Raw genomic sequence first — 7994 nt, 5'->3', positions numbered from 1 at the left:
AAAAGAGGAGAAGCAGCTTTCAGCATCTATGCACCACAAATCTGGAAGAAACTTTCAGAAAACTGCAAAACAGCTGAAACACTGACTTCTTTTAAATCTTGACTAAAAACCCACCTGTTTAGAGTTGCTTTTGAAACATAATCAATTGCAAATTTATTGATGGAACTTGACTTAATGTAATGTTTTGATTGTTGATTCTATGTTGCATGACTTTGTTTTTGTTTGTTATGACGTAAAGCACTTTGAAATGCCTTGCTTCTGAAATGTGCTATACAAGTAAAATTTTATTTGATTTCAAACAGTTATAAATAACAATCAAATTGCCTTAAAGTATAATTAAGAAAGTCTCTTTGAAATAATTCACCACTAATGGGTATTGTCTTTTAGTTAACACAAATTCTATTTGCTTAATACGTAAAAGTCACAACGACTTTAAGTTTCACATTTGCTGCTTTGGATTTTAAGCAGATGGCGAGAAACAAAAGCAAATGAAAGAACGATGGCTGAACTTGCAGATGTTTTGTGTCCCCTGATCTCTGCAGCATCAGAAGGCATTTTGACTCAGGACCAGTTGGCCTGACTCGGGAATAACCCATTAACTAGGCCATGTGCTCCCTCGCTATTACTATGTTTGTGATTATGAGTCACACATTACACCATAAATGGCAGGAGGGTTCCTAATTCTTGGCTTTAAATTTCATTTGAAAAGTTGTCTATATTCTAATATTTATGATTTCCCAGTCTACCCCAGCCTGAACAGCCTTAGCCATCTGTTATCAAAAATATCTAATGGTGATCAGCCAAGGATGTGTGACACAGATATATACAACACTATATTATTAAAAACTTTTACTCTGTTATAATGTGCAAACGACTATAACATTCAGTTTAATGCCTAAAATAATTTGTATGGAATGTTCCCTAACATCTTAGTTTCTGAGGAAAGGTTTACAGATTTCCCCTGCAATGGTACTTAGTGAAGCTGACTTAACCTGAAGAGATGAGAGATACAGCGAAAGCCCACCTAAGGTGGTTGTGACCCATTTTACAGCTGTACTTTTCATTACACTGATTGATTTGAATGGATAAAGATGTAGGCCAAAGGCAAACTTTGACATGTATGTAGGATGGGATTACCGGTGAGCTTGTATCCCACAGAGAACACACCACACTTGCCAGATTGCTGCTGGGTTGTTACATTTGAACGCCCGATGACAAACAGCTGCAAACACAAACAAATCCAAACTCTTTAGATGATACATATCTCTTCTCATCTGCAGTTCATGTCAAACTGGTTTGATGTTGTCACAAGAATCCTGCTTCTGTATTTTTGTGTTTTGTTTAAGTGGCACAGTCACTGCATGAAAAGTGGCGTTTTTGACTCTGTAGACTGACGCGAGCGCGGCTCGTGAGCGACAGCTATCGACAGGAACCGACAGTGAGCAGGACAGCGAATGCTGTCGATATCCCATAAGCGGGGGCTGGAGGTGCGGGCTGGCGAGAGAGCATACAAATAGCCTAGCATATGCAAAGCCACTTCAGCAGACCAACGGGGATTCTCAGTCATTGGATGAAAAACAATGACATCACAATTCATCACCTGACATGTGAGAGGTTGGTTGATGTGTCCCATTGGACAACACACGTCTTTATAAATAAACCCCGCCCCAATAATTAATATTTTGAATGATGTATTAAAAAAATTCTATATAAAATTACATGCTGCATTAAAATATATTCATATGATATTGCTTTTATGCAACATGTTCATATATGAGGAACATTAATGAGGCACATAACTTTTTTTTCTTTATTTCATTTTATTTTTCAAAGTTTCCACACAAAATAAGACATAAATGCTTGTTCACTTCTGGACCATTTGGCAGTGTTTTTTTGTCCAAACATTATCCAACATTGCGCTGCTTTCAGGAAAGGTCCAATGTCTCTCCTGTAGTGTAGACCTGAGGTCACTGAGCCCTTGGCTGGGGGAACTTGGGGTCTCTACCTCACCACAGTCCATCCTGAAAAGTGCAAAGTGAGAGTTGATCTGTTACGTTAACTGAATATGACAATATAAAATAAAAACAGGACTATGGATTTTTTTTATAAGTGTCTTGCTTTATTAAATTGACAAAATATTGGTTAATACAGCAGTTTAAATACTATATATCAATATCGGCCCAAATTTTCTAATTTGTGCACAACTTTACTTTTCCGTACTTGTTACTAACCAGTAACAATAATTGCTCACTTTTTACATCAACCTGGAAAAAAATTATACAAAAATCTGAAATTATATTCCATTTAATAATAAAGCAGTAGGTCCACAAAGACACCTATAAAAATGTTTTATAGGTGTAGCTCCTGTTTTAGTTTATGTATTCATCTTCAGTCACTTTAATAGATAGACTCTCACTTTGTTCAGCCATCTACAGCTTTTGTGTCCAAGTCAGCGACAGGATGTGGTTCCTTCGTCACACAGAAAAACATATGTACTGCCAGGATGAGCAACACCACCTGTTTATTGTGACAAGAATGATAGGAAATTTATTTCTAGTTTGTCTAGCTACACCAACCCACAGCCCACTGTGTTCTGTCTGAACCAGCCACAAGGCAGCAGCTCCAGCAGAAGAAAGGCTGTTGTATTCCAGGCATCGCACCAGACATATAAGAATTTGCATTTGGCAACCCGAAAAATAATAAAAACCCAGACATCAAGCAATGAAATCTTCAAGGACCGAACTTGAAAATTGGAGGTTATGCTGCTAATCTTAGCATTTGTCATCAACTCATAGATGGAATTGAGAACATTATGCAAAATAAATAATCACCCATCTGAAACATAGTGCAATAAATAGTAAAAACATAATTCAATGGAGCTTTGAGGCAGATAATTTGCCTCAATAAATTTTAATAAATCACAGTACTTGAATCATTCAAGGAATTGTGACATCCCTAGATTAGTAATAAATCTTACATGCCTCTTTCTTGACCAACATCTGGATGACTGGCAGTAGGTCCTTGACGCAGCTGGAAAACATTTTTGTGCATTATAAATAAATAACAAAATCACATTGCCAATAGCCCTCAATTTCTAAGCGCACTGCAGCGCTAGGTGTCAATAGCTGTCGAAAATCCCTCTTTTCTTGCAGTGTGTAAAATCATAAACATTGCATATTTTAAGTCAAAGTTACACTTTGTTTTAATAAACTAAAAAGGGCACTACATACAGATCCAGCATCTTAAGGATGTAGTCAATAATCAGGCAGAGGACAAACGCAGGAAGACAAGAAGACAGACAGAGTGGTACTTGTCAAACAGGCGAAGGCGAGACTCGGAGGTCGTGATGCAGAGTGTGAGTCGTGGTCCAGTTATTGGAAGAGCAGGAGAAATCCATCAAGGGCTTGGCGGACAGAAGAAATATGTGAGCATAAGGAGAGTCTGTCAAATCCTGGAAGCTTTGGAAGGGTATGTTGAATCACCAGTGGCATGGGGCGGTCGATAATCTGGTGAAGAGACAGAGACTGAGAGGCGCTTAAGTAGAGTGAGACTCAGGTGAAGCAGGTAGCCAATCAGGCAAGGCACAGGTAAACTGAATAATGGTGGCACAACACAGCTTGAACATAACTTGACCCATGAATCATGACTATCATTTTCTTTTCCTGTGATACCATCTACAGGTAAAAGCCAGTAAATTAGAATGTTTTGAAAAACTTGATTTATTTCAGTAATTGCATTCAAAAGGTGTAACTTGTACATCATATTTATTCATTGCACACAGACTGATGCATTCAAATGTTTATTTCATTTAATTTTGATGATTTGAAGTGGCAACAAATGAAAATCCAAAATTCCGTATGTCACAAAATTAGAATATTGTGTAAGGGTTAAATTTTGAAGACACCTGGTGCCACAAACTAATCAGCTGATTAACTCAAAACACCTGCTAAGGGCTTTAAATGGTCTCTCAGTCCAGTTCTGAAGCCTACACAAACATGGGGAAGACTTCAGATTTGACAGCTGTCCAAAAGGCAACCATCGACACATTGCACAAGGAGGGAAAGACACAAAATGTTATTGCTGAAGAGGCTGGCTGTTCTCAGAGCTCTGTGTCCAAACACATTAATAGAGAGGCAAAGGGAAGGAAAAACTGTGGTCAGAAAAAGTGTACAAGCGATAGGGATCACCGCGCCCTAGTCAAGATTGTGAAAAAAAAACCATTCAAAAATGTGGGGGAGATTCACAAGGAGTGGACAGCTGCTGGAGTCAGTGCTTCAAGATCCACCACCAAGAGACGCTTGAAAGACATGGGTTTCAACTGCCGCATACCTCGTGTCAAGCCACTGTTGACCAAGAAACAGCGCGAAAAGCGTCTCACCTGGGCTAAGGAAAAAAAGAGCTGGACTGCTGCTGAGTGGTCCAAAGTCATGTTTTCTGACGAAAGCAAATTTTGCATTTCCTTTGGAAATCGAGGTCCCAGAGTCTGGAGGAAGACAGGAGAGGCACAGGATCCACGTTGCCTGAAGTCTAGTGTAAAGTTTCCACCATCAGTGATGGTTTGGGGTGCCATGTCATCTGCTGGTGTCGGTCCACTCTGTTTCCTGAGATCCAGGGTCAACGCAGCCGTCTACCAGCAAGTTTTAGAGCACTTCATGCTTCCTGCTGCTGACCTGCTCTATGGAGATGGAGATTTCAGGTTCCAACAGGACTTGGCGTCTGCACACAGCGCAAAATCTACCCGTGCCTGGTTTACAGACCATGGTATTTCTGTTCTAAATTGGCCAGCCAACTCCCCTGACCTTAGCCCCATAGAAAATCTGTGGGGTATTGTGAAAAGGAAGATGCAGAATGCCAGACCCAAAAACGCAGAAGAGTTGAAGGCCACTATCAGAGCAACCTGGGCTCTCATAACACCTGAGCAGTGCCAGAAACTCATCGACTCCATGCCACGCCGCATTAATGCAGTAATTGAGGCAAAAGGAGCTCCAACCAAGTATTGAGTATTGTACATGCTCATATTTTTCATTTTCATACTTTTCAGTTGGCCAACATTTCTAAAAAATCCCTTTTTTGTATTAGCCTTAAGTAATATTCTAATTTTGTGGCACACGGAATTTTGGATTTTCATTTGTTGCCACTTCAAATCATCAAAATTAAATGAAATAAACATTTGAATGCATCAGTCTGTGTGCAATGAATAAATATAATGTACAAGTTACACCTTTTGAATGCAATTACTGTAATAAATCAAGTTTTTCAAAATATTCTAATTTACTGGCTTTTACCTGTATTTGCTGAAGTCTTCTTGCCATTCTGCAGCAAATACCAACGCCACATGATGCTGCTGCCTCTGCATTTTCTGAAAGATATCTACACCCTCAACCCCCTTCTTTTGTCAAACACTTTCACTTTAGTTTCATCAGAACTATATGTATGATCAGGATACGTCTCCAAAAAAATTAAGATGCTGTTGAGACAATTCCAAAAGTATTAGGAGGTTTAGGATTAACGGCTTCTTTGTTATATTCAGCCCAGGTCAGCAAAAGACTTGCTGACGTCGATAAAAGTTTTACCCAACATCTTCACAAATGATTCTGTTTTTGTATTTTGTGTTATGTGGACTTTTTTCATCTCTTGAGTGTGATAAACCAGTCATCACATTTCCATGGTGCTTATGCCTGTGCAAAATTACATTAAAAAAAAAACCTTGCAACCAATAATGAACCAGAATTGTGGGCGGCCACAATGCTTTTCCAGAGACATTGGCTGATTGCTTAAAATTTTTCCATGATGGGAGTGAAATATTTTTAAGGTTTGATCTTAATAGAAATTCACAGGTATGTCTCAAGTATTGTGAATTAACATGTCAGAAGCTTCCATGCCTTAATTGTACAAGACCTTGTACACTTTGAAGTAAGTAACAAAACAAATCTTGGAATAATGATCTATTTTATTTGGTATGATTTTTAACATAAATAAAGGTGTTAATCCTAGTTAACCTAAAATGAGATAAAGTTATCCTGTCTGCTTTAATGTCAGATAGTCAGACAAAAAACCTGCGTCTTTTTAAACAATGCATGTCATTGTCTTACTTTACCTGTGTTAGCTAGCTGGAGCAATTTCTTTATGGTCCTCACAAATAAAGTACAAACAGGAATCCGTGCACAAAATGAGTCACAGCCCACTGTATCAGTCTGTGGGTCGCCAGGAGCTGATGGGGCCACTCAACCATGACGGAGTCTATGCAAGCAGAACAAGCACAGATAAACACACACGTCACATGCAACGGTACTGGGAGAAATGCACAAAGAGCTCCAAGATAAACTTGTCAGCTGCACTGTTTGCTTGAACATCTGCTGAAGTTACATAAACTTCAATTGGTAGCTAACATTTCTTCAAGAATCCTTAAAAATCTATGTCTTTAATTTACTGTACAACCACCAAGAAAGTCCTGAAAAGCTCATAAAGACATTCATGACACATTATTAAATCTCATGAAAAGTGTTTTGACACTAAATATTGAAAATATTATCATTTGGAGCTGTGTTCTCTTTATGGGCCATAAAGAGACTTTCACTACACTGATGGGATAAGGAAAAGGGTCATACACCTTTAAATGTTGACAAGTTGTAAAAGGATCTTCCAGTATGACAGAAGCTTCGAAAACATAACTTGTGCCTTATTTAGCTAGTGGCTAAAGAAGAATCCCGCTCATGTCATGGAGTGGCCTAACTTGTTTCCCAATTTCAGTTCTGTAGGAGATTTGTTAGAGAAGATAACACTTTGAGTTGGAAAATAACAGCAAAGATACACTAAGAATTTAAAGAGGTTCTATAAATAATTGTGGTCCAAAATCTCTCACAAGTGTGCAAACTGGTGACCTATTGTAACTGTGTGCTACATTTTTTATCAGAATTCAGGAATTCTGAATTCCCAATTGGAAAAATCAACTCAAGTGCCACCAGATTTCCCACTGGGAGCAACTCCAATCACCCTCAGTTCTGACTTCTTCAAAGTTCCGAATTCTGACTTCTGAGGTAATTGGAATGCAGCATGAGAAAATGTCACACAGCTGTGCTTGCCAACAGAGGTTTATCCACTAAATGACATGCAAATTCATTTCTACCATTAAACAAAGTGTTTCTCACATTTTCAGATGTTAGGTCTCATATTAAAATAAAACTACCATAGAACTGAAAGATTTGTATAACCGAGTAAGCTTAAAAAAATCAGAGTGTTATCAAATAATGATTTCCCCCAATGTAAATACACAAACTAGAACAGGTCAATGTGCATAAATTCTATCTAGAAGTCATCTACAAATATCTGTATTGTTATTTTGATGCAAGCACATACTGTACTGCCTTAATAAATTGATATGATAACAATGTCTATAACCTGTATTGGATAGTATATTGTCATAAACAATTCATAAACAGAAATATGAATAAATAACTTGCTGTTAAAAAAACCCTTGTATAATATTGCCCACATTATGTATGTCAGAGTCAAATGATAAAAACAGAAACATAACGTTAAACATCAGGTGATTCAAGTCTTGACATGAATCACATGGATACCCCTGGACTCTGACTGGGCCATCCTAAGACATATATAGAGTTTGATCTAAAGGATTGCATTGTACCGCTAGCTTGGCAACTTGTGACAGGTTTCTTTTAGGGTTTTTCTACATCTAAATTGATGAAGACAAGCATCCCCTCAGTAGAATACTGCCATCACCATGTTCTACAGTGGGACAAGACATATGCCATGTTACCCCATTTCGCTTTTTAATTCAAGTTGAATTAAGTGCCCTTCCAAACATTTTCCTGTTATTTGATCTTTTCTCCCAGTCATATTAGAGAGAAATGTTGGTGTGTTCATTAATGAGTTAAACAATGTTAATAGCCGCTGCATGTCTGAATCCGTCACGCTGTCAGAGTGCATGATGTGTCCTCAATTCCAGGCACCGCTCTCTTGTGCCACGCTGCTTT

At 38.3% G+C, this 7994-nt stretch overlaps 1 long non-coding RNA gene across 2 annotated transcripts; it reads right to left on the bottom strand.

Moving 5' to 3' along the window:
* Positions 1–1700: 1700 nt before the first annotated feature.
* Positions 1701–6361, bottom strand: LOC114155963 (uncharacterized). 2 transcript variants are annotated; one of them, XR_003597875.1, is made up of 5 exons: positions 6098–6352; positions 3311–3506; positions 2978–3030; positions 2417–2517; positions 1701–2021 (listed from the first exon to the last, which is right to left on the bottom strand). It is a non-coding gene; the product is annotated as an uncharacterized LOC114155963 (long non-coding RNA). The 2 variants fall into 2 exon arrangements; XR_003597874.1 differs by having other exon boundaries at positions 2978–3506; positions 6098–6361.
* Positions 6362–7994: the final 1633 nt, after the last annotated feature.

Source organism: Xiphophorus couchianus, chromosome 13, assembly GCF_001444195.1.
Source record: "Xiphophorus couchianus chromosome 13, X_couchianus-1.0, whole genome shotgun sequence".
In the NCBI taxonomy this organism is placed as follows: Eukaryota; Metazoa; Chordata; class Actinopteri; order Cyprinodontiformes; family Poeciliidae; genus Xiphophorus; species Xiphophorus couchianus.
This window is presented reverse-complemented; position numbering and strand designations above follow the sequence as displayed.